At 33.1% G+C, this 27,737-nt stretch overlaps 1 pseudogene; it reads right to left on the bottom strand.

The window, feature by feature from the left end:
• LOC128215400 (alpha-1-inhibitor 3-like) overlaps positions 1-14,934 on the bottom strand; it is a 34,341-nt pseudogene extending 19,407 nt beyond the window's left edge.
• Positions 14,935-27,737: the final 12,803 nt, after the last annotated feature.

Genomic DNA, 27,737 nt, shown 5'->3' with positions numbered 1-27,737 from the left:
GTGAGCATGCGTATATGCAAATATTTTGTAGCCGGTGATTTTACAAGCTGTACAAATAAAATACTTACCCGAGTGTAGATATACGACACATTCGAATGTAAATCGTTCCCTTCAACTGTGTAACTGAATGTGTTGTCTTCGCTAATATCTATCCGTGATGAGTTGCGAATGACGACCCATCTACGATATACAAGGTAGAGCTTTACTTCAACCCAAACACCAATATCCGCCGATGCAATGCCAGGGTAGGGGTCGCCAGAATATCTAGTTATCTCCCCCTGTATTAAATGAAATCAAATACAAAATACTTATCTAAATAGTTTGATTAAACTTTAATTCTTGTCATATACATTTATCTTTAACAACAGTGGACGGCATAAAGGTATATTTTAATCGTTTGGTAAACGACACGCAGTTACTCTCCCCTTATTTTGGGTAAGGCATATAGTTGTGTGTTGGTCCTTCTAGTCTTTGCCCTCTGGTGTCCGTTATTATCGATCCGTTTGCGGATCAATAGAAATTGATTAGGCAAAGCATTACCAATACAGCCCCGTTTCTTTGAGCATAGCCCTAAATGACAATGCCAAAGATATTACAAAGGGAATTCGGCAACCCGCTGTGGAATCAGGGCTAAAAACAGGGGCTGGTCAGGTTAAAATGTCTTAGCCTTACTCCTTAAACTATGCCGGAAACAGTATTATGGACTAAAAACAAATATTTTAAATTGAATTTGTCATAGAAAAATGTGGCAGACCTGATATAACATGGCGAGGTTGCATGGCAAGTTAGTCTCTTATTATATGAAATGTTATTAAACGATATAACACTTACCGAAATGTCTACGTCTTGTCCAACGTGAAACTTGTTCTGAAACGTTAGTCGTACGGCAACGTCGTATGCTCTAACATTTATGAACGATTCTGCAGAAATATTAACTCCCGTTACATCTTCCACGGCATTGGCAAGAATTGTTAACCGTCTTGAAACAGAGAAAAATAAAATTTAAGAAAAACTTGTATCAGTTTTATTGAAAAACACGAAATTATGAATGTAAAATAAAACGTTGTGATGTTTTATAACTTTAAATTTTTTAGCATTAACGGTCTTTGCAAGATGTTGATAACAGTTTATTACGCCTTGTTTTGTAACAGTGATATTAGTAGGCACTTTGAGTTTAAGCTTAAGCAACACTGAACTGCAATTCGATACATCATTTACCTACTACGTAGGTCTCACACTAGCGGCTGTTGTTTATGAAAAACTACGATAACGCAATGATCCAAAATAATGAAAAATAACGTATATGGACAAATATCATCGTATTAAGCCATAATCCTAGAGATCATGAATTTATAAGCATTTAATGTGTTAACTTGTCGCCATTCTATAGTAAAGCCGTCATCTTTCATATACAACCTATAAACAATACAGAACACATTGCTGGGAGTAAGAGCTTACATGTGTTAAAACTATCTGCTCAAACGGTTGTAATCTTGCATTTATGAAAAGTGTTTTGCCCTGCATGCCTTAATTACCGGTAACTTTCAATTACAGGTCATTTTGATGGAAATTGTGCTAAATAAAATGACCGCCCGATTAGGGCAACGAAAGTGTTGATTTCAAAAAGCGAATATGGGAGACAAAACACCTGCTATTATTCTGTATAGGCGGACTCAACTTCTCAAGTTATGTTACCAAGGCGGTAACCCTCCCCTCACGATTTCAAGAAGAGTGGACAACACAATCTTTTACCAAAACATTAAACATTTTCGTGTGTAAGTGATCCAAAGGATTCTGATATATAATAACGTCATTTTCTGAATCATGTTTATATTATACAAAACCTATCAGTTTCACCAAATTAGTATCAAAAGTATATAAATACGTATTTTCAATAGTTCATTAAACCAGTGTATAAAAGAGTAACCAATAAAAGTTAAGAGTATACGTTATAAATATTTAATTATTATTCATCGCTAACAATGCGTAACCTTTAAAACTGATTTTTTTTGTCAAAGATGTGATATCCCTAAAAATTAAATTCACGACTTAATCAAGTACATACAGCACGCTGGTGTAATAACTAGAGGCATTGAAAATCTCCCGAGCAAAATATGACTTTTGGAAGTCTGAGGCTAGTTCTGTAAATGGCAAGTCTATATCAATGGAGCCGTCCTTGACCTGAAAATAAGTGATATCGTCATAATTACATTAAAAATAAGCATAATTTCTAGACAGTCACTAAAGAATAATGGAATATCACACTAAAAACTTTCGTCAATTCATTGCAAATATTTTATAGTCCATTCACTGCATTCAGACAATTTCTTTAATTCCAAACAGTACATGACACACACCAATAAGTTTGCACTTAAGCAGCATAAATTATTAACTTATTTGATAAAAATAGGCACACGTGTGAGACAGAGGGCGGCCTAGTTATTTAAATGGTAAATGATACACACCAATAAGTTTACACTTAAGCAGCTTAAATTATTAACTTATTTGATAAAAATAGGCACACGTGTGAGACAGAGGGCGGCCTCATTATTTAAATGGTAAATGACACATACCAATAAGTTTACACTTAAGAAGCTGAAATAATTAACTTGTTTGATGAACATATGCACTCGTGTGAGACTCAGGATGGCCTTAATGTTTGAAATAAAAGGGGCGCAACATGGGATTGAGAGTTAGCTAACCTCTTGGACATGCGCTCATCCGTATCGGTACTGTGAAAGTATAGGCCTTAAATTTGATATAGAAATTACGCGTCCTTCCCTTAGCAATTCGGCCTCATTTAAGTATATACTGATTATGATGTGCTGTATTCATATTTGGTTTATTATTTATTGACATGTAAAGTGTAGAAGTAAATTCCTGAATTTGGTAAATTATTTAGATTTAAAACCCAAGTGAACTTATGTTTTGTTGACCGTTGTTGTAACGATTTTACACTACTAAAACACTACCATGGACAATGAGTTAGATTGCATTACTTCCCTTAATCATAACTCTATTCCATGAAAAGTATTGCTTACTAGTTTTTGTTTAAAACGTAGAAAGATTACCTAGATTAAAAATAGTTTTTATCCTGTACTGTTTCACTACACTGTATATAGAGAGTGCTATGAACTTGTTAAAGTATTAGCCTGTACTGTTAGCTGCACTGTATATATATAGAGTGTGTTAAGTTGATGTAAAAAGAGAATTACCTTGTACTGTTTCACTGCACTGTAGCTCGAGTACTTTAATGTTAGTTCCACTTCACCAGACACTCCTTTTCCAAACGTGTACCTACAAAGCAGGTATGCTAATTAAACGCATTAGTATATGCCTACCATATTCCTTTCCCATATCCAACAGTGAAAATACAGCATGCCGTATTGAAAAATACGTATCATGATACTGTCGTTTTCTGATTCCGTATCATGCGAGTACCGTGTGTAATCTCGAAACTTTTTCCGCGTTGCTAAACAAAGCGTGGCCAAAAAAAATAAATGGTAAAACCTGTCAATGTTTAAATACATTAAATTATCTAACTTTACACACGCTCCAGAAGCATGTTAATATTCAGGAACATGGTTCTCATGTTCTACAAAGCACCATGGGGATAAGCATGAAGCAGAGAACACTTCAAATCTACTAGTATCTAGACAGCTACTTCAGTGAACGAGTTGTTTGCCATTTCGAGGTCCATAAATTGATGCATTATCCATGTTTATTATCATAAATATGAGCAGCTCGCCAGTACAAAGAAGAAGGCGAATTCACGTCATCGATAGAAATACCGATTGAAACTGAGGAGCAACAACGCCAAAACAGAAATCATGCGAAAAAGATCCCCAATGAAGAGCTGTGGTCATCGACTTGTCGATGACGTCACAAAACGAAACCAAGGGCTGATTAGTAGGCTTCTACTCCATACAGACATTAAAAGCGCGTGGTTTTTTAATGGTTCAGTGTACGGACAAACATCGAGTGACGAACGGATCAAATTTGACATTTTTGACAACATCGGTGAAGTGATTAGCGAGCATCGAAGTCGTGACAGGTTCTCTAGAAAAGGACACAGATAAATCAACACTGAAAATATGAATACAGACAATATAGACTGCTAATAATAAGTAAAAACATGTGTATAAAACCTATATATCTCTGTTTTTGTTATATAAATTCACGTACATTAATGCTATTAATAATGATCATATATAGAATACAATATAGACCATTTTTTGATGAGTTGTGAATGCATGGTAAAATCCTACCGCTTTTTTATTATATATTTGTCTAAAACTTCAACTATCAATTTATTCCAAAAAAGAATGTACTGTATGCATTTACCTAGATATGTTTAAATCTTACATATGTATATGTACAATTGTTAATATCTTTGTGTTAGTGTTTCTGGTGCCTGGGTGTGCATATTTACATGCACGGGTACATATATATATACATGGGATCATGTGAATGCATGAATATTTCTTATACACTGTATAACTATAAGTATGTCGCCAGAGTAAGATATATGTTTGAGTTTATATCTGTCACTAAATAATTTTGATAAACTGCATTAATATGTCCAAATGTGTTATCATAAAATGTAAATATGGATAATGTGGTCATGTGCATAAATATATGGTATATTTGTATATGAGAACAGTTGATATATGTAACTGTTGTTATATGCATTGTATGCTTGTAATTTTTGTTAATGTGTATAATATTTGTGTGTATTGACCAAATGTGTATTGTATGCTTGTATAAATTGAAAGCATATGTATTGTCTATATGTAAAATTCCAATTAGGGTATCATATTCATGTAACAGAAGTTCATGCACAACCCCATTTTATTAACTCTTTAAAAAAATAAAACAGATATAGGTATAAATACCTGCATTAAGAAAAATAAACAGTAGAAAGCCTTATTATAATTATACAAAAATGTAACTATATATACTTTGGAAACACATATTGCTATATAATAAGAGCTTTTTGTCTTTTGTAACTATTATTTTTTCTTTTCTTCAAATGTTTTTATTAACATTTATAGTCATATTATCCAAAATGCAATTTGTGGATATAATTGCAAATCTGCCTTCCACAAAACGCAAGGCACCAATTGACCAAATGACTTCAACCTTTTTTACTGATATCTTATCTTCTCTCTCCTGTCCTCATGAGCCACATGATAGTTCTGATTTATCCTCTTGTAACAATGATCACACGCAGAGTATATTTAAACAAAACATGAACATACTGATATATAAAACATGCATCTAAAAATATGTACATTTAATGCTAAAGGCTTAGCATCAAAAGAAAAACGAACTAAGTTGTTTGAATTTTTAAAACTAAAAAAATATAACATATGTCTCATCCAAGAAATGCACTGTATAAAAAACAAAGATGAACAGAAATGGAAAACAGAATGGAAACATGACATAATTCTAAGTGGTAACAAATCAAACAGCCAAGGAGTAGGCATTCTCATAAACAATAATATAAATTGTAACATACTAGAATACAATGATATTATAAGTGGTAGGCTTCAATCATTAAAACTTGAAATCAATGATGAAACAATAATGTTTATAAATGTTTATGGTCCAAATACATACGATAAACATTTTCTTGATACACTTCAAAACTTGATTGTAGATAATAATAACGAAACACTGATAATTGGAGGAGATTTTAACGTAGTGCTTAACTCAGAAATTGACAAATTGAATGGTAAAGATAACACAAACAAACAAAGCACACATAGACTTAATAATATCTTAGAAAATAATGATCTCCATGACATATGGCGCTTAAGCAACCCACAAACAAAAAGTTATACATGGCATAGTAATACAAAACCGCCTATATTCTGCAGATTAGACTACTTTCTAGTATCTCAAAATTTAATTAACACTATATCTAATTGTAATATCTCTCCAGGCTATAGATCAGATCATTCATTCGTTAATCTCAACATAGATTTATCAAGATCTGCCAAAGGACCAGGATATTTTAAATTTAATAACAACATACTGCTCAACAAAGAATACCAAAACATCATACGCAATGCAATTAATGAAACTGTACAAATTAATAATGCAGCTAACCCTAACACTCTATGGGAAATAATAAAAGGCACTATACGAAATGAAACAATTAAATATTCAGCTAAAATAAAAAAAGAAAATGAAAACGAAATAACGGAAATTGAAAATACTATTAAAAGAATTGAAAAAAAATTAACCCTATCTACTGATAAAAACAACCTTATAAAAGAGCTAAACGAACAGAAAACCAGATTAAACTATTTTCTTGACGAAAAAACAAAAAGTATATTATTAAGAACAAAAGCTGAATGGATCGAAGGAGCAGAAAAAAATACAAAATACTTCGCAAACCTAGAAAAAAAGCAAGCAAGCGAAAGATCAATAAATAAAATAATTCACAATGGAGTAGAAAAAACAAAAATTGAAGAAATAATCAAAGACATTTATTCATTCTACAGTAATCTATATAAAAAAGACATTAACATACAAACCGATAACAACTCCTTTCCAGATAATAACAAAAAACTCAATGATGAGCAAAAAAAATCATGTGAAGGTTTATTGACAGAGTATGAATGTGGCAAAGCACTAAAAGAAATGCAAAACAGAAAAAGTCCGGGATCTGACGGCATAACTACCGAATTCTATAAAATCTTTTGGAATGATATAAAACGATTCTTAGTAAACTCATTAAATTTTTCATTTCAAAATAAAAACCTAACTGAACTCCAAAAACAAAGCGTCATATCTCTTCTACCAAAAAAAGACAAACTATTAACAGACATTAACAACTGGAGGCCAATATCACTTCTCAATATAGATTATAAAATAGCCTCAAAATCCATAGCAAATAGAATCAAAAACATACTAGCCAACCTTATTAATGAAGATCAAACTGGATTTATTAAAGGGCGATATATAGGTGAAAACGTAAGAATTCTGTATGATATTATTGGACAAATAAATAAAGATAATGAAAAAGGAATTATTTTCTTCTCTGATTTTCATAAAGCCTTCGATAGTGTGAACCATGACTATATGTTTGAATGTTTAAAGTATTTCAACTTTGGAGAAACACTTATAAATTGGGTAAAACTATTTTACAATGATGCCCAAAGTTGCATTAATGTGAATGGACACTTATCAAACTTCTTTAAAATTGACAAAGGTGTAAGACAAGGGTGTCCCCTATCACCTTATCTATTTCTCATATGTATTGAAATTTTATCACTGAATATAAATAACAACAACAACATAAAAGGAATAAATATTTTCAATAATGAAATAAAACAAACATTATTTGCTGACGATGCTAGCTTTTTCCTTGATGGTACAGAAATCTCATTCCAAAACCTTGTAACAACATTTGAAAAATTTAGTCAAATATCTGGACTAAAATTGAACATATCAAAATGTACTGTCTTGAGAATCGGTACACTGCGATATACCAATAAAAAATTCTGTAAGTCAAAAAAATTTGTATGGACATCTAATGAAGCCTCAACGTTAGGTATATGTTTCTCAAATGACCATAGAAAGATACATGAACTAAATTTAGAACCTAAAATAAATGCATTTCAACACACTCTCTATAAATGGAAAAGATGGAAACTCTCATTGATAGGAAAAATCACTGTTTTAAAATCATATGCATTCCCGAAACTTGTTTACCCACTAACAGTGCTACCTAATCCAACAGAACCAACAATAAAACGAATTAAAAATATTATGTTTGACTTTCTTTGGGACTCAAAACCAGATAAAATTTCCAGAGACACAATATACCAAACCTATGAAAATGGCGGACTAAAAATGCTAGACATAGAATCCTTTATCAATGCATTAAAAGCTAGTTGGATCAAAAGATTAATAACTAAGAGTAATGCTAAATGGAATAAACTATATAACTCAGAACTCAATAAATTTGGTGGAACAAACATATGGAAATATAACACTAATGTAAACGATGCTAGCAACTTCCAGCTAAATTTTACCTTTCTAAAACAAATCCTTACATCTTGGTGCAAAATCAATTATAACAAGACCGTGAAAAATCTAGCAAAAGAATTTTTATGGAATAACTCTAATCTTAAACAAAGCAATGGCAATACCCTTCTTTATAAAGACTGGCAAAAAAAATAAATATTTTATGTTGAACAAATTTTCGATTTTGAAATTAAAGATTTTTTTACTTTCGAACAGATGCAAATTAAATATAACATTGTGGATGGTGATTTTCTCAAATATCTTACGTTAATAAAAACTATAAATAAAATATGGGGACAAGAACTAAAAGACTACCATGCCACTTTAAACAAAGAGCCAGAATACCTTATAGACAAGTTAAGAAAAAAGAACAAAGTAAACAAAATCCTTTATAATAAACAAATTGAATTAAAACAAAAAAAATAACAAATGTCTTATTAAATGGGACATTGAATTTCCTGAGGAAGAATTAAATTGGAAGCATATACTGACAACACCAATCCACTCTACAATAGACACAAAATTAAGAGAATATCAATATAAGTATATAATGAATTTAGTTCCCAACAATGATTACCTACACAAATGTAAAATCACAAACTCAAGATTATGCGATTTTTGTTCAATGGCACCAGAAACACAAAAACATCTCTTCTGGGAATGTCCAATAACTCAAAACTTTTGGTCAAATTTACAAAATTTTATTAATACAAAACATATTCAAACAAACATAATGCAATACAGAGTAATATCATTAGGAGTTAAAAAGAACAATAATAATACAAACATTAATTTGATAAACTTTCTTCTGATATTAGCAAAGTACTACATAAGTTATTGTAAATATGACAGAAAAATACCAGAAATAGCATCATTTAAAAACTATTTGTTGAGGCGCATCTTAATAGAAAAAATAATCGCAACACAAAAAGACAAACTAGATGTATTTGAAGCAAAATGGAATGAATTTTTGCAACTGTGTTAATATATCTGCATGTGATCAAACACCTTACTTATGAAATTACACTTCCAACTAAACAATAGAATTATCTCCCTTAGAGTACCCTTTTAAAAATATATCTGCTTGTGATCTAACAACTCACTTATGAAAGTACACTATCAACTAAATTATAGAATTATCTCCCTTATAGTATTTTTTTCTTTATTATTTATTGGCTCCCCCTATCTCCTCTCTCTTTGTCCTCTACAAAAAACTTAAAAATTCAAGAATAGGAAAAACATACTTTATATTGATGAATAAACTTTGCTCGATATAAACTATATAAATATATATACTTCTTACTTAGTTGTTATAGATTATGTCAACATGTTAATTTATATTGACTGAACTATTTAAATTCTTTATATTGACTGTCTGTGTATGTATATGTATATTTGTATATGTTTATATTGTTCCAAAATCTTGAATAAAAATAATTGAAAAAAAAAAAAGAAATACCGATTGACTCACGAACTTCCCTCAATTCTGCATATTATGACCGTCAAAAAAACAACGAATATTTACTGTCTTTAAAATGGCCGCGTTACGTCTACAGGAAATAACGATTAGTGTATACTAGTAAAACAAGTACCGTTTTTTTGTTGTTGTTCTTTTGTGCTGTGACATTTAATAATTGTTCTCGAATAAGCAATTTGTTAATTTTGCTAAAACACAAACTATTTTGTTCTTATTTTGCTCAATAAAATGAATTCTGTAACTTTTGATTTCCTTTCGCTGTAGTAGCCTCCCTTGACTTCATTACACACAACTACAAAACACAGTCGAATTCATACGCGCATTTGACATATGGCGATAACTTTAAAAAAAAACAAATTAAAACCGAAAAATACAAAGAAATAATTAAATATGCAGGTATATAATTAACGGAATATTACGATAAAACGCTTTTCTGGTGACCTGTATCACGTCTCGTTCGGTGAGTAAACATGTATCCGTCTCGACCTGCGGTCTCGATGGATACGTGTTTACACACCGAATTCGACGTGATACAGGTCACCAGAAAAACGTCCTATCATCATCCTTTTTATAAGCTATGTTCGTGTATATTGCTCTTGCTAGCATGTATATTCCTAATTGATAACGTATGTAATCCTCCTGCTACTGTCTATATATCATGCATTATCCCACCCCGACACCTTTTTTTTATCTTGATAGCATATCTCTTTAAGATTTCATCTAGTTTTCCTGATATCACAACTCATTTTGTCTTATTCGATATATTATTGTCATGATATCTGGTCATATTCTCCTTATACAACCAGTGTCGATAGGAATTATTCTAATACCCTTATGCTACCATCTGCTTTCATTCTAATACCATAATGTATCCACATGTTTTGACCTGTATTCTCCAGTTCACATATAATTTTCCACTTTAATCAAATACAATTTATTTGCAACCAAGTTCTATCCTCTTAATGATCCCTTTTAACATGTTAATGTTCTTCTACCAATGATCTGTCTTGATATCACGTAGTATACGCCTGAATCCATGCATTTTCTATCTAATATATAACCTACCTGCTATCTTGTATTTCCTATTTGAAAGCATGTAATATCCTACCTGATAGCATGTATTTATAACCTTATAAAACATATGTCTTACCTGCTTACTTGTATATTCGAAATAAAAGCATATATAAACTACCTGATAGTGTGTATTTTCCTTTTGAAACCATTAATTCCTATCTTATAGCATTCAATTATTGCCTAAGACCATGTGATTGCAGCATGATGACATGATTTATTAACCTGACATGATGACTTTACTACCTAATAATATTCAGTTTCTATCTGATAGCATATAGAATCTGCTTGATAGAATTGTTATCTTCCTGGTCGAATATTTAGTCTACAAGACATCTTGTTTGTTGTACCAAATAATTTGCATTTTCTACTTAATAGAATATATTATACCTCACATTAATGTGTTCCTTCTTTATATATATAAACTCGATCGGTCCGTATATCACTGAATTTCGATAAAATTCCAGTTTTATGACGTCACCGGTCCATATCATATTTTTAGCCGGTCCGGACCTCTCCAAAAATATGATATGGACCGATGACGTCATGCAACTGGCAGGTGCGGCTGGCTTATTTCACATCGACGTATATTTGTCGCAAGTTAACATTATTAGCTTTGTTCAATAAAACACATCTTAAGTGCATTAAATATAATTAATGGTACTATAAAAATGTTCGGTATAATATAAGAAATATTAACACACCACTTTGGGTCATATGACATTATAAGGACCGGCCAGTCAGCCCCCGATGGTGAATGTACCTCGGCTCGCGCCTCGGTCCATATACACTTTCGGTGGCTGACTGGCCAGTCCTTATAATGTCATATGACCCTCCCTCAGTAGTGTGTAATATTTCTTAAGTATTCTAAACCTAATATCATGTCTCAACCTATTAACCTCATGTACTGTATCCAACCAGATACCATTTAATGTCTTCCTGATAGCATGTATTCTCTACGTTATATAATGTAAAGACGACCTGATCTAGTGTTTGTCTACCTAATAACGTGTATTTTCGTATGCAAATTATAGATTTGTTTAAGCATTTTTTTCCATTTTTGAAGAATAAGAAATGTTGAACTTACAGTGCCGAAACTTTTCCGTTTAAAGAGCCTTTTGACGCCGTGGTAACATACTGTGGGAAATCCAACTCCACATAGAACTTTGGAAGCTCTGAAATAACATGGACTTTATCATTTTTCTACAATAAGTAATCAGCAATATCAATTTTTACAAATACATACCATTCCGAGCTCAATCGAAACGGTTATAAATAGTATATATTTGTAGTAAGCTTGACTTAAATAAAAGCAAATGACAAGCCTGTCGCAAAGCCACCACCAGATCTTAAACAATACAGGAACAAAAAGGAGCCACAAGTCCTGTATGTATAAGGTCAATCAAAGGTTTATTATTAGTGTTCAAGTTATTTTGTAACACATATGTTTTCAAATCAATTTCTTTTAAGACAGGAATTAGCTGAAGTTGAAGAGCAATTGAAACGTTTGAGGACAAGCTATGTTCTTAGGGACATCGTAATATTTTAAAGCATAACTATTATCATTTTAAGTAAATTCAGGCACACATATTTTAAGCTGCCTATTTTTCAATTGCCTATCATAAAATATAATTTTAAAAGAGGAAAACCATATTTCTTTTAAAAAAACAACAACAACAAAAATTATTGTTGGAAGTTTACAAAAGCTCATTATGCTTTCAAAACATATCAGTTTATATGATTCACACCAGGGATGAACAAAAAAAAATCAGGTGACCACAGATGTAAACGAGAGTATTTAGGCTCGATTGATCGTCATTCCAGGTAAGTTTCTCATCGATATTTTGGGCATACGCGAGAGTTCGTTAAAGTGACATACATGTAGCGCAAAAAAGATTGCATTGTTTTGTCTTTCGATCAGCGTATTGGTCACCATTCACGTTTGCTTAGTTTTCAAGAACACTTCGATATAAATAGTGTCTAGGAATGCAAACGCACGTAGCTAGTGTTAATATGTCACAGCTTAAGAAAAACCTCACATGTTTTCAAATGTATTCCTTTTAATTGCTCAATAATGTTTTATATTTGTTTTATGAATATTTTGTGCGATGCAATTTCTACAAAAATGCATTTTCTGGAGTATTTCAAATTTCAAATTGGCAAACGCACGTTGGCATTTTCACGATGCAAACGTACGTAGTATATCTAAAATTGCAAACGATCAATCGAGCCAAAATACTACTTGCGTTTGTATTTGTGGTCATGTGCTTTTTTGTTCATCCCCGGTTATAAAACATTCTGACAGCATGGCATTTATATAATAAAAGCCGAGTGTAAGGAAGTAGTAATAGCATTAAGCACCCTCTATACTTATACAGGTATTTTCTAACATGGGTGTATGTTCTAGAATTTTGAGTGCAATTACGAAATCGATACCTCAACAAAAGGAAATAGAAGAGGTTGCGACATGCTTCCTTGGCGTGTATAACACCACATAATTGATGATTTGTAAACATATTTTTTTAACGGGTGGCGGGTGGCGGTGGGGGGGGGTCAGGAATAATTGTACATAATATTACCGAATTCTTCAACATCAAAATACGTTGCTTTGATAAATTTCTGAAAAACAAACACAGGTACTTACTTCTCAACTATAGCTTATCAACTTACCTAAATACTTTAAACAGTGAACGATTCTAAGCATAATGTTACATGTTTTAACTATTATGGTACTTTCAATTAATATGTATGCTCTTTTATACCATTTGGCTAATTTACTCACAATTCGACTTTTTTCCTGATATGTGTGTGTATACAAATAACTTAGAACAACCATTTAGGCACACTCTATATAAATTGTCCTCTCATGATAATGACAAATGAAAATAGAAAAAATGTTGAATCTTACATTTTAATTATTGTCTTCACAAGATGTTGTATATGAATTCAGTAAATCCAATTACTTGCCTTTGTGTAAATTCAATAACAAAGTGAAACATGGATGATTTGAAACAGAAAATAAGGGTTAATCAATTACCTCATTTGAAACTTTAATCGTCCATTCCCCAAGAACGGGATAATTGGACATTTCCATTTTACCGACGTAAACGCCGCTACTATCCGTAACATTGGCCCAGCGTCGCACCCTGTTGGAATCGGCGTCCTGAAAAGAGTTTTTTTTATATTGACTATGGGAAGTTTATTAATGAAAAAAGTTATCCCTGTAGTTTCCATTATTCTTAAAACTATGGTCTGTTTCCGAATTGGCGGAAGAAAAAATAAGGGTAGGTCAGCGTTTTTTTTTGTTGCTTTTTTGGGGGGTTTTAATCAAAAAGCTATTATGACGTATAAATACATTTGTGCGTTTGCGTCCACCCTTCAGTGTCGTTTTGATGCGAGAATTGTGCCTTAAACTAGTGTTAGCATTTTATTTAAGTACCGGGCTTTTATTATACTGTCTAGTTTCATTTTCACACTAAAAATGTCGAGATAAGATCTACCTACATGTATGTGTCCTTTGTTCTTGAATGAATCAAACATATCTTCAGAAGGCGAAAAAGAAGTGGTCATAGAATTGTGCCAGCAGTTAAATATTATGGTCGCATGCAACTAGGGTTAGTCGGGAAAATGCAAACAGACAGTCTTTAAAAACGCCTTAGCGATAACGATAATTACTCTCGGACCGCCAGACGGATCCTGATTATTCAGGAAGCTTTCGAAGAAAAAAAAAACTCTCAAATTTCCATCCTGACATTAATTGAGTGTATCATGTTATCAAATAAGTGGATTAATCAGCGGCTCGGATCCAGCTGTTACTCAGCGAGATACATATACGAGCTGTTTCTCAGCGAGATACGTATACAAGCCGGAAGGATGAACACTTACGAATATTTCTATGGTGAATGTTTCCTGTACCACTTTCCGTTGATCGTTTATGACCAAAATTCGGAACTGAACTGAAAATTAATTTCGATATATAAAAAAACCCAATCATGTTTCACGTATTGTTATCAACAACAACAGTACAGCAATGCAATAACATTTGTTTACATATGTAGATCAGGATACAATATATATATATATATATGACACTCAGTTGAAATATTTTTGCAACGTGTCACTTGTGTGTGAATTCGAAGCCACGACCTCTCACAGGGTTCAGTCATCTATGTACCTAGTCCCATCTCACCTGTTTGTCCAGCCTTGTAGATACCTTTGTCCGTCTGTACCAGAGGGAATTGCTTGTCGACGGAATCGCTATGTATAAATGGGTAGAAGTTACGTGTACCAACACTCACTCCGTCTTTAGTCACAGTAAGGGTTCCTCTGTAGCTGCCTGTTTTCATTTTTCCCGGAAACTGCCTATGTTAAGGCATATTCAGGTTTTAATCTTAGCTAGTTAATATATCAGTGTTCTCTTTGTAACAATCAATCTCTTTTTAGAAATGTAAGAAATGTTCAAAGTTCATCACTATGTATATAATGGCAAGTACATTATTTCCCGGTGTTGAACCGTTGCTTTTGCCACTATTATTCATTTAATTAAATTAAATCTAAGTCTGTATAGTACTATGTTACGCATCAGACATTCACGTAACGATAAACAATACGTCTTGTTTGTACTAGATGGTTGTGATATAATGGCTGTTCTTCGACTACATGATAACAAACTAACCTCAAGGCTTAAACTTCTTCTCGGTTTATCTTAAAAAGAGAAAAATGCAACTTATATTATGTTTTAGGCGAATATTTTGAATTCTGAGGAGTACTTAACAATAGGTTTATTTTTCAATTAAACATGTTTTTTTCCTATTCTTTATGCTTTAAAGTTAGAAGAAACATAATTATTGCAATTATTTATCGATGTCAACCTTTATCCATCAGTATGCTCACTATGCCCGGGACGAACGTATTAGGCGCACGAGGGCTCATGGACAAGGTTATCACATGACTCCCGTTCATAGGTATGTTGACGTCATTGTAGGCCGTTGCCAAATCGCAGACAACTACGAATTTGTGACCAGGGATGATGCGATTCGGAATTATCGTATCCATGTTCCTAAATAGGTGGACATAATAAATTGTGGTTAGAATGGTTAGACCGATTTTCCGGTAAAATGGACAAGAATTGGCTTGACAAAAATATTTAAACTATAGCCAAAACACTACACTAGAACAACAAGTATTGACCTGAAATGCAGTTAACCTTTGAATTAAGCAAAACATACAAAGATAGGAACTTTTAAAGCTGTCTCTAATTTTGGCGTTTTTATAGTAAAATTGAATATTGTAATGAAGCTCATTTTACGATTGCATATCATTTCAATCCGTTAATGCTAAAACACATTTGCGATAAGATATATAAAATGATTTAAAGGGCGTGCAAATGAAAAACCTTCCTACGACTCTAAAATAACATAGACCACATTCAATGCATAATAAGCATACCAATTGTAGTACCCGGCCTCCACAGACCAGGCCAGGCAAATCAGCCAACATACCGCGAACACGCCACCATCTTAAACAAAACATATTAAATGAGTTATTAAATGCATCGTCTCCAATGAAATCTGAGTACATCTCAGTCGGTAGCCAAATAACATGGGGAAAGCTAGCTTAGTGTATTTATAAATCCATGTATGCCATTTAAACAGTAAGTGTTCACAGATAGGTAGGTAAAGCAAAATCTAAAATTATTTTACATAAGGAGCCACGTAAAGTGCGAAACAATGCTGTAATAGAAATATATTTTAAGATTAATCAACAACAACATTAACTAATACAAGAAAATGATCTCCTAACTAGTACTGAATTCGGCTGAAGGGTTCCCTATAACAGTACTGTTATTTAATATCCACAGTTTGGTTATTTTAATAGTTTTTGTAATAATTAATTATTAAAGTACATATGAAGCAAAAATAAACGCAACATACACATGGCATATAGTTTAACTATGTAAGTTACCAACACAATTATGTATCACTACCATACACGCATTATAACAAAACAGTTAAATAAATGTCTTAACTTTACCGTACTTTTTACAAGATCCATTTTCTTTAAGTCAGCAAACAACAACACGCTACTGGTTTTATAGCCTCAACAGATATTTATGCGCATGCGTTACAAATAAATCTGTCATCTATGTATGCGACCGACATACAGCTGTTTGGATTAGGTTTTATTCAGTATTTCCAAGTAGGCTTATATTTAAACTTTTGCTAGTGTCTTTAAGTGTTGGGAAAGGTATGGGGTTGAGTGACACCTTCTAGTGAAATCATTCTTTTGACTACTGGGCATTCCCCCCGTAGTTTTCATAGAAGTACTTGGGTATTACCTATAAGTTTATTATTATCTGCTTTATTATTAAGTTTCCTCATACTTTGATAAAATTTACATTTTACGTGTTATTTTGATTTAGGATTGTTAGGATAAGTGTTAGATTTGTGCACTTAAACTGGTTTAAACCCCCAGTAAATTTTCATTTCACAGACCGTTTCAGGGCGGTACCTAACAATCCTTGATAAACATACCTAGTTTTTTTATATATATAGTATGTATGCACTTTGCTGTTTGTGGAGTTTTGTTCTGTTCTGCTATGTTTCTTGTTTGTGATTTTTTTGGTTTATGTTCTATGTCCTTGGCGTTTAACCAGTGCCCATAAACCGGGTTTATGTTTGAACTTTTTCTACTGAGCTTGTTTCTGCAGTTTTTTGCATAAATATTCATTGTAAAATTTCCTAACAATACCAAGGTGGTAACCGAAACATTTATAAATAAAGATATATTGGTATATATATGCTGTATGATTTTGGTGTTTTGTTCCGTTGTGTGTCCGTCCTTTAGGGGTTTTGTACTGTTGTTTCATGTTTCTTGTTTGTGATTTTTGTTCTTGTGTTCAATGTCTTTGGCGTTAACCCTAAACGGGGTTTATGTTTAAGCTTTTAGTTACTGAGCTTGTTTCTTTAATTTATCCTAAACAGGATCTTCATTTTTAGTGTTAATAGTTAGCTTGTCAATGTAGTGTCCACTTTTATTCAATGTTGTTAACAACTGAGTAGGCTTACCTTTGTTCAGGATGATTGTTTGCAGGTTAATATTACCAAAGGGTGGGATAATTTAATCGAACATCTTAACTCGACTTGTGGCGAGCAATGGGCAAAGTTGTTACATACCATTTTGCCATTTTTGTAAATAACACTTGTCCGTAAAGTATAACATGCTGATATTGAAGCTTATTCTATATTGCATATCATATATGTCCAATGGTTATTATAGAAAGTATCGGAACTGTTTAACATAAACTCAGATGACATTACTGACTAGATAAACGATTTTTTTCATATCTTTGTAGACACATGGAATATGGTCTCCACAAAACATACTTGCACGACGGATGCGGACGACGGATGCTTGTACATTGAATTACGTCATGAAATTTAAATGCATGCTCATCTAAATGGCCGCCCTGTGATTTCAGCGCTTTGATTATTTTGATTAGTCATTGCACCGCCGGAGTCATGATAAATACATACACCTCGTAATCTTCTTAATCGCCTTTGTGTTCTAAAGTGGAAAATGCTAGAAAGATTGAATTAATCCGATTATGCAATGAGTTATAGCTAAAAGGCATGTTATTGACATTCCGACTTAAAACATGTGCCAGATCACGTTCTCTTCTAATGAGTACACTCGCCCCTAGCCATTATTTAATCATTAGAGACGTTATATGTTACCACCCCTTTCATTTGAACGTAGACCTATTCGTATAAATATGATAAGCGATTCCTTTGTCGTAGGTTACATCTTTTGGTGGATCCTATGTTCTTGTAATTTAGATTCTTGTGTTGTTGTTTTGTTAAAGCTGCACTCTCACAGATTGAACGTTTTGATAGCTGTTTTAATTTTTGTCTAGGAACAAGCCAACTTTTGCGAAAATGCACGGAAACCAGTTATATAAGACTGCTAAGAAAAATATAGAATGCACATTTTTATATCTAAGTTCAAACACTGATGTTTTATGCATTTTTTTAACGTCAGTTACTTTTGATCTTTTGTCAGTAATCTTTTAACATTGGTTTGCAGATATTTACGCAAATATATGCTCATTCTAAGACAAAAAGAGTTGTAAAAACGGTATTTCTGTGAGAATGCAGCTTTAACGTGTGATTTTACCAAAGCGTTTTGATGTATTAATACTTGCGTAACAATATAAACAAGCGTTTGGCAGTGTTTAAATGAATTAATATTTTTATTGCAAATTTTTTCGATGCATTTCTATTATTGTATACAGAAACTTCAAGGCTCTTGGTAGTTGTTGCAACAGCCTTCCATGTGGTTATGATTAAAATCACGTGACGTCATACAGTAAGTTTTTATGTGAAACCATGTGTAAATTTTGTTTGGAAAATATCGCTATTTAATGAAAGGTATATATACATAGAATGTTTTGGTTTGGCAATTTTACCGTTTCGTGGTACCGACAAGCGTTTTTGTGCGTCGAGGTCTCACTGCCAGACTTCGCCTGGCTTGATGGATACCACGTGACGTTAACGAACCAATGAAATTTCTATCGCCATTATCCTTTGACTTCAGCGAACAAGCTTTGTGTGAAACGCTAAAAAATCAATAACCACCTCCTCGACATCCCCCTCCACACCAACTATACAATACATTGTGTCTAGTCAAACTTGTATCATTATTTAAACTTTTGTATCAACCATTGGATCTCTGTATATTTTGTTTACATTTAACAAGAATTGTGTTAAAAGCCACTTTTGTATATTAAGGGTGTTATTTCAAATGTTTGTATGTTTGTATTCATTAATGTGTCATTACTGCCAATTTTGCAGATTTCTATACTAATTTTATATTAGTGGCGGTTTTGGCCACCAGAAAAAGTCATCAACATTTACCTTGTTTATACAAATGATGTATATTATTGTTACGGCATTAAATAAATGCCCATATACAAACTTATCCTGGTCGTTTGTTGATAATTTACTAGCTGGGGATATGAGAGTCATAGCCAAGCCTGGTATAATACATAAATATAACTTGTAAACACTTGAAATTAATTGAAATCAACGCTCAAAAGATTTGATTAACTTATTGGTTCTCCCTGGAATAAGTTATACAATAAAAGGGCGCTGTGGTATATTACTGAATGAACGTCTTGGTTAAATGTAGTATTGTGTCTCCCTTTTGCCTGGCTGTGGAAACGGGTTCAACATTGCTTGCACATAATGGTTGAAAAATATCGCATTATGCCCAAGTTCTCTATTATTGAGATAAATCGATCAGTTTCAATCCGTTGGTTTAATGATTGGTTGGAGTAAGTTAGTTTGTTGGTTTGTTTTTAATTGTTAGTTAAGTAAGCATTTTCCTACAAGCATGTCTGTATAACTTGAAATAGATTTTTCCTTTAGGTAAATCTTTTTAAAGAACGAACATGTTGAAGTATGATGTCAACCGTCATCATAACAACATGTTGCTATGGTCTGTTCGTAAGAACACAAAAACTTAGGCATACCTACATAGAGGTAATCCAACTAATCCTTATTAAGCGATAATGTTTATATTTGTACGTGCATCATCAAGACAATTTAGCACGTAAGCTGGTACAGTTTTCTGATAAACGTTGGTCTATGTGACAAACCTAAAACACCTAAATGTAGGTACATATTGGCCAGTATTAAATAGTGATGAATTCTTTTTTGGCTCCGCATGCTGCCTTGTGCGTTTAGTTATGTCAAGGCCTCTCGACAATGATGATATCGTAGAATATTCCAAGAATTAAGCGGATTTTTCTCTGATTCGATTCTGTCAAATTATGACTATAGCTGAATAAAAACAGTCACGTTCGCACTACACTAAAATCTGTGTGTGCTGTTCGGGTTACGTTTTATTAATTTGTTTTATGTCTGTTCACAATAATATCAACCTCATGAATATTATTATTTCAAATATTGTATTACTGACAGTATTATTAGGTTATTTGAGCACTTTTGTATAAAAGAATCCTCTGTTCTTGAATCACCATAGCTTTTACCTAAAAAACCTGAATTGAATACATAAAAGCAATCAATATTTACATATATCTACATGACGAATAAGGTAGCAAAACGCATACAATTTGTCTATTTTGAACAAAATGTGATTACTACGTTTGATTAAAAGTTCAACGATGATAAATAATTCCCAAATGAAACTTCTTGATTATAACTCTAATGGATGGCACATATCTTCATTTGTCCAAAAGTTTATACTTACGTGATTCATCTGACTCAATTTCTCAAAACATATCTTTCATTAGCTCACGTTTTTAGTTTCGGTGTAATTTGTACAGTATTATGACTTTATATATATTCTTATCATAATCACGATCAACAAATACTGTTCAGATTAATTAAGACATTTGGGTAAATGAAATTACTTACTTAATTTTGAGAACTTGATAAATCAGGGCCCGCTAGTACATATAGTATATAGCACTATTTAAAATAAGTACATGCAAATTCTATGAAATATATTACTTTAAACTTAATTAAAACTCAAAACACTGAGGTAAAAACTATGAGACAAGGCAATCCAAAGGATGGCTTTATCACCCGCCATTGTTTTTAGAACATTTTGTTTTTCTCTGAACCTGACATTGAATCTGTCCTATATTGTAAACAATGAAAAAAAAAAACAAGTTGTTTGATCGGGAACCTTAATATTCTTGTATATATAAACATGTCATAAAATGATATTTGTTAAAGTTATTCAGCTTTTGTGATGTGTAGGTATGATCAATAGCAAGGTTAATTTGGCTAAAACAAGAAGGTAAATGAGTCGATGATTTATTAATACATTATATTGTGGTAATAAGGTCATCACATTGGTTTACTGCATTTGAAGAGATTTAAAAAAAACACACAACATTATCACATTTGTGTCAATTGCTGTTTAAAATATAAAACTTGTTGCACATAACGATGAAGCTCGGCAGAGTGCGCAAATTATCAATCTGTGCAACTTGACGAACACTTTCAATTAACACATATATCTTATCCTCTATATAGCGTTTTCATGAAATGGACCCTTAAGTTCACGATGGATTGCTAACAAAAGCAATCGGTTTGAGTTCTTGGATCAAATTTAGTAATTGTTGCTAAAGCGAAGTCTGCAAATCCAAATATATCTATCTTTATTCTTTAAAACAGGAATTTGTTATCATATTTTGGAATGAAGAGTGATTCAAAATAGAAAAACTGCAATGTGCAAAAAGCATAAGATCTATTAGTGAGGTGTCAGAATGAGCATGAAAGGTGCCATATAAAAAGAAGATGCAAGGTGATATACTAAAACAATAAAATCTTAAATAATGAAATTGATGAGATACAGGAGAAATGTTGATGTTGTCACAACAAAAGTTTCCAATAATTAGGTCACTCAATTAGGTCAACATTCACCAAATTATATGGTTAACCATTAATGCATAAGTAAGTTACAGCCAGGACACGAGCATATGGTCTTTAAGTATGGACCATGGTCACTGAACATCGTCTCAATGAGGACAACATTTGAATAATGTTATATCGACATTTTTTAATGCATAAGAAAGATTTAGCGCGGACAAGAGCCTGTGTGCTTTTTCAATGACTTTTGTGGCATTGACCTTACAGATAAACATCTGAGTCAAGGTCACTGCACATTGTCTCAATGAGGACAACGTTTGTACCAAATTAATTGGTTATCAATCAAAGCATGAGTAAGCTATTGCGCGGACATGAGCGTGTAATTTGACCTTTAAATGTAGCATGTGACCTTGACCTTTGAGGTATAGACCCAGGTCAGGGTCACTGCACATTGTGTCAATGAGGACAACATTTATACCAAATGATATGGTAATCCGTCAAGCGCAAGAAAGTAATAGCGCGGATACGAGCATTGTTACTCTGACCGTAACATGTCTTGTGTGATGTTGACCTTTAAGCTATGGACCAGGGTCAAGGTCACTACATATCGTCTCAACGAGGCCGGCAGGCAGGACTGATAGATAATTAGTTAGTGTTGTTGTTTACTCTTTTAAACTAAATTCGATCAAAGCCGCAAAGGAGTTTGCTGACTCATTCAGATCTGCTCGAATCAAGATGCCATTTGCACATGCTAATTTGTCGACGATGGAATATTGTCTGGCATACTTTATTGAAATGGCATAACTATACTTTCATTAACCATACAAGAAATATAGTAGTAGGGCATTGGTGCACGTGCCTCATCTTACATTGGGGTATAAGATGTGGGTTATCAGCACTGGTCACATGACCGGGTGCACACGTCCGGTATGCAAAAAGTGTCTGTATAGAAAACGTTTTGTTCTGTTACTCAAGATCAATGATTGGTTACAGGTTCCCAACAATAAACTAATTAGACTGGTTTAAATTTAGATTCTAGAGCCCATATCAATAAAGAGCATTAATTTTCTCCTGTATGATGTGGTTACCTGTGGCAAGAAGAGATGACTTGATCACTCTCGGTCATGTTTAAAGGTATCATCTAAAACAGCTCCTTCCTATATGATTGACCATTGTATCCCTGCTAGTACTGCTCACAATGATAACACTAGGTTTAGAGTTTTTAGAGGTTTTGGGCTGAAGTAGGTGCTGCAAATAAGTGTTAATCCAGGTTGGTAATACAAGATGGGATGTAGTAGTTGCAGCACCTGTTCATGCAGTTCGTTAATGCAAAATGGGACGTTGTAGGTGATGCAAAACAGTGTTGATGCAGTTCGTTAATGCAAGAAGGTATGAAGTAGATGCTGCAAATAAGTGTAATACAGTTCGTTAATGCAATATGGGATGTAGTAGATGCTGCAAATAAGTGTTAATGCAGTTCGTTAATGCAAAATGGGACGTTGTAGATGCTGCAATTAAGTGTTAATGCATTTCGTCAATGCAAGAGTGGATGTAGAACATACTGCAAATAAGTGTTAATGCAGTTCGTTGATGCAAGATGGGACGTTGAAGGTGCTGCAAAATAGTGTTGATGCAGTTCGTTAATGTAAAATGGGACGTTGTATGTGCTGCAAATAAGTGTTCATGCAGTTCGTTAATGCAAAATGTGACGTTGTAGGTGCTGCATATAAGTGTTGATGCAGTTCGTTAATGCAAGTTTGGATGTAGTAGATGCTGCAAATAAGTGTTGATGCAGTTCGTTAATGCAAGATGGGATGAAGTAGATGCTGCAAATAAGTGTTAATGCAGTTCGTTTATGCAAGATGGGATGTAGTAGATGCTGCAAATAAGTGTTAATGCGGTTCGTAAATGCAAGATGGTATGTAGTAGATACTGCAAATAAGTGTTGATGCAGTTCGTTAATGCAAGATTGGCTGTAGTATATGCTCAAAGTAAGTGTTAATGCAGTTCGTTAATGCAAGATGGTATGTAGGAGATGCTGCAAATAAGTGTTGATGCAGTTCATTAAGGCACTATAGGATGTAGTAGGTGATGCAAATAAGTGTTAGTACAGTTCGTTTATGTAAGATGATATGTAGTAGATGCTACAAATAAGTGTTAATGCAGTCCGTTGATGCAAGATGGAATGTAGTACATGCTGCAAATAAGTGTTAATACAGTACATGAATGCTATAGTGGATATAGTTGGTGCTGCAAATAAGTGTTAATGCAGTTCGTTGATGCAAGATGAAATGTAGTAGATGCTGCAAATAAGTGTTACAGCAGTTCGTTGATGCAAGATGGAATGTAGTAAGTGCTGCAAATAAGTGTTAATACAGTTCATTAATGCAATATGGGATGTAGCAGGTGATGCAAATAAGTGTTCATGCAGTTCGTTAATGCAAGATGGAATGTAGTAGATGCTGCAAATAAGTGTTGATGCAGCTCGTTGATGCAAGATGGGCTGTAGTAGATGTTGCAAATAAGTGTTAATACAGTTCGTTAATGCAAGATGGGATGTAGTAGGTGCTGCAAATAAGTGTTAATGCAGTTCGTTGATGCAATATGGGATGAAGTAGGTGCTGCAAATAAGTGTTAATCCAGGTTGGTAATACAAGATGGGATGTAGTAGTTGCAGCAAATAGGTGTTAATACAGTTCGTTAATGCAAAATGGGACGTTGTAGGTGCAGCAAAACAGTGTTGATGCAGTTCGTTAATGCAAGGAGGTATGAAGTAGATGCTGCAAATACGTGTAATACAGTTCGTTAATGCAAGATGGGATGTAGTAGGTGCTGCAAATAAGTGTTAATGCAGTTTGTTAATGCAAAATGGGACGTTGTAGGTGCTGCAAAACAGTGTTGATGTAGTTCGTTAATGCAAGAAGGTATGAAGTAGATGCTGCAAATAAGTGTTAATACAGTTCGTTAATGCAAGATGGGATATAGTAGATGCTGCAAATAAGTGTTAATACAGTTCATTAATGCAATATGGGATGTAGTAGGAGTTGCAAATAAGTGTTCATGCAGTTTGTTAATGCAAAATGGGACGTTGTAGGTGCTGCAAAACAGTGTTGATGCAGTTCGTTAATGCAAGATGGGATATAGTAGATGCTGCAAATAAGTGTTTATACAGTTCGTTAATGCAAGATGGGATATAGTAGGTGCTGCAAATAAGTGTTAATACAGTTCATTAATGCAATATGGGATGTAGTAGGAGTTGCAAATAAGTGTTCATGCAGTTTGTTAATGCAAAATGGGACGTTGTAGGTGCTGCAAAACAGTGTTGATGTAGTTCGTTAATGCAAGATGGGATATAGTAGATGCTACAAATAAGTGTTAATACAGTTCGTTAATGCAAGATGGGATATAGTTGGTGCTGCAAATAAGTGTTAATACAGTTCATTAATGCAATATGGGATGTAGTAGGAGTTGCAAATAAGTGTTCATGCAGTTTGTTAATGCAAAATGGGACGTTGTAGGTGCTGCAAAACAGTGTTGATGTAGTTCGTTAATGCAAGAAGGTATGAAGTAGATGCTGCAAATAAGTGTTAATACAGTTCGTTAATGCAAGATGGGATATAGTAGGTGCTGCAAATAAGTGTTAATGCAGTTTGTTAATGCAAGATGGGATATAGTAGATGCTGCAAATAAGTGTTAATACAGTTCGTTAATGCAAGATGGGATATAGTATATGCTGCAAATAAGTGTTAATGCAGTTCATTAATGCAAGATGGGCTATAGTAGATGCTGCAAATAAGTGTTAATACAGTTCGTTAATGCAAGATGGGATATAGTAGATGCTGCAAATAAGTGTTAATACAGTTCATTAATGCAAGATGGGATATAGTAGATGCTGCAAATAAGTGTTAATACAGTTCGTTAATGCAAGATGGGATATAGTAGATGCTGCAAATAAGTGTTAATACAGTTCGTTAATGCAAGATGGGATATAGTAGATGCTGCAAATAAGTGTTAATACAGTTCGTTAATGCAAGATGGGATATAGTAGATGCTGCAAATAAGTGTTAATACAGTTCGTTAATGCAAGATGGGATATAGAAGATGCTGCAAATAAGTGTTAATACAGTTCATTAATGCAAGATGGGCTGTAGTAGATGCTGCAAATAAGTGTTAATACAGTTCATTAATGCAATATGGGATGTAGTAGGCGCTGCAAATAAGTGTTGATGCAGTTTGTTAATGCAATATGGGATGTAGAAGATGCTGCAAATAAGTGTTGATGCAGTTCGTTAATGCAAGATTGGGTGTAGTAGATGCTTAAAATAAGTGCGTTAACTATTTTTCAACTGGACACTTGAATGGATACACTTAGACCATTTTGAAAAGACATGAACTGATGAAAGGAAAATCAATGAATAAAAACTGTAGGTTCGTTAATATACGGCACATTTATTGAAATAAAATTAAAGCAAGAGATATTTAAGCTTGGGGAAAGCCCCTTTTTACCATAGCAAAACCGCTCGTTAGTAAATATTTTAAGTTTGCTTTACGAAACGCTGATTGTTTGTCGTCTGCTTTATATGAGCGTCAGTTTCACTTCTGGGTAATTTTCAAAACTAAGGAGCAGACGAATGAAAAATTGATTAAAATATTACCCAGTTCAGTTATGTTTATACACTCAATATACACTGTTAAAGTTAAATTGTGTTAAATACAAAACATATATTTAAACTGTCATATTACGCATCTCCCATATGTGTAAATCTTCCTTTTTCAACAGAATATTAATAATACGATGCTGACTTTGACTAAAATCACACAACTTTATTTACTTTGTGTATGGCTGTGAACATGTGGTTAATTTTCATTACATTTCGTCATTAAAATGTGAATATCAAGCGGGTTACATTTCGTCATTAAAATGTGAATATCAAGCGGGTTACATTTCGTCATTAAAATGTGAATATCAAGCGGGTTACATTTCGTCATTAAAATTTGAATATCAAACGGGTTACATTTCGTCATTAAAATGTGAATATCAAACGGGTTACATTTCGTCATTAAAATGTGAATATCAAGCGGATTACATTTCGTCATTATGATGTGAATATCAAGCGGGTTGCTTCCTAGTCTCTGAAAATATTTGATTGAACGTGCATTGTTAATACGAATCTAACATCATTTTGAATATAACTTTTTATGAGGTATTCATTATTTAAAATAACACTTCATGCGTTAATTGATGGCAATATCAGTTTAAAGAAAGCAAATGTCTACTTAACTGTTCTTACATTTATTACATTCGGTTATGGTGCGTTAATATTTTCCATGTCTTGCTTTTGAATTTAAAAATATTGAAATTGTATGAATAAATATGACCTAAACACAAGATAGACAACATGATGAAAATCATCATCAATGTTTCTGTCTTAGGACATTATAATGGTATATTGACAATTAACTTTTTACTGTATGAAAGCTCAATCGATGTTAATTCACTTTTTGCAATTCTATCTCAAGCAGCCTACGTTCTTATCTCAGCAAATAAAGGGACTCATGTTTAGTTGAATTTATCTTAAATAAAAAAAATGTTTCTTTTGAATTCTGAGTCATAGAAATGTGTTTCAATATGCATTCATATTGTGGCCCGCTTAATTAATGGATAAAGATTGGACATTTTTTTTTTTTTTTCGATAAGCATTTTGCCATAGGATTAAGCGACATAATTTAAACGCAGGAAAGAAGAG

The sequence above is a fragment of the Mya arenaria genome, chromosome 13 (assembly GCF_026914265.1).
Source record: "Mya arenaria isolate MELC-2E11 chromosome 13, ASM2691426v1".
NCBI classification, from domain to species: Eukaryota; Metazoa; Mollusca; class Bivalvia; order Myida; family Myidae; genus Mya; species Mya arenaria.
This window is presented reverse-complemented; position numbering and strand designations above follow the sequence as displayed.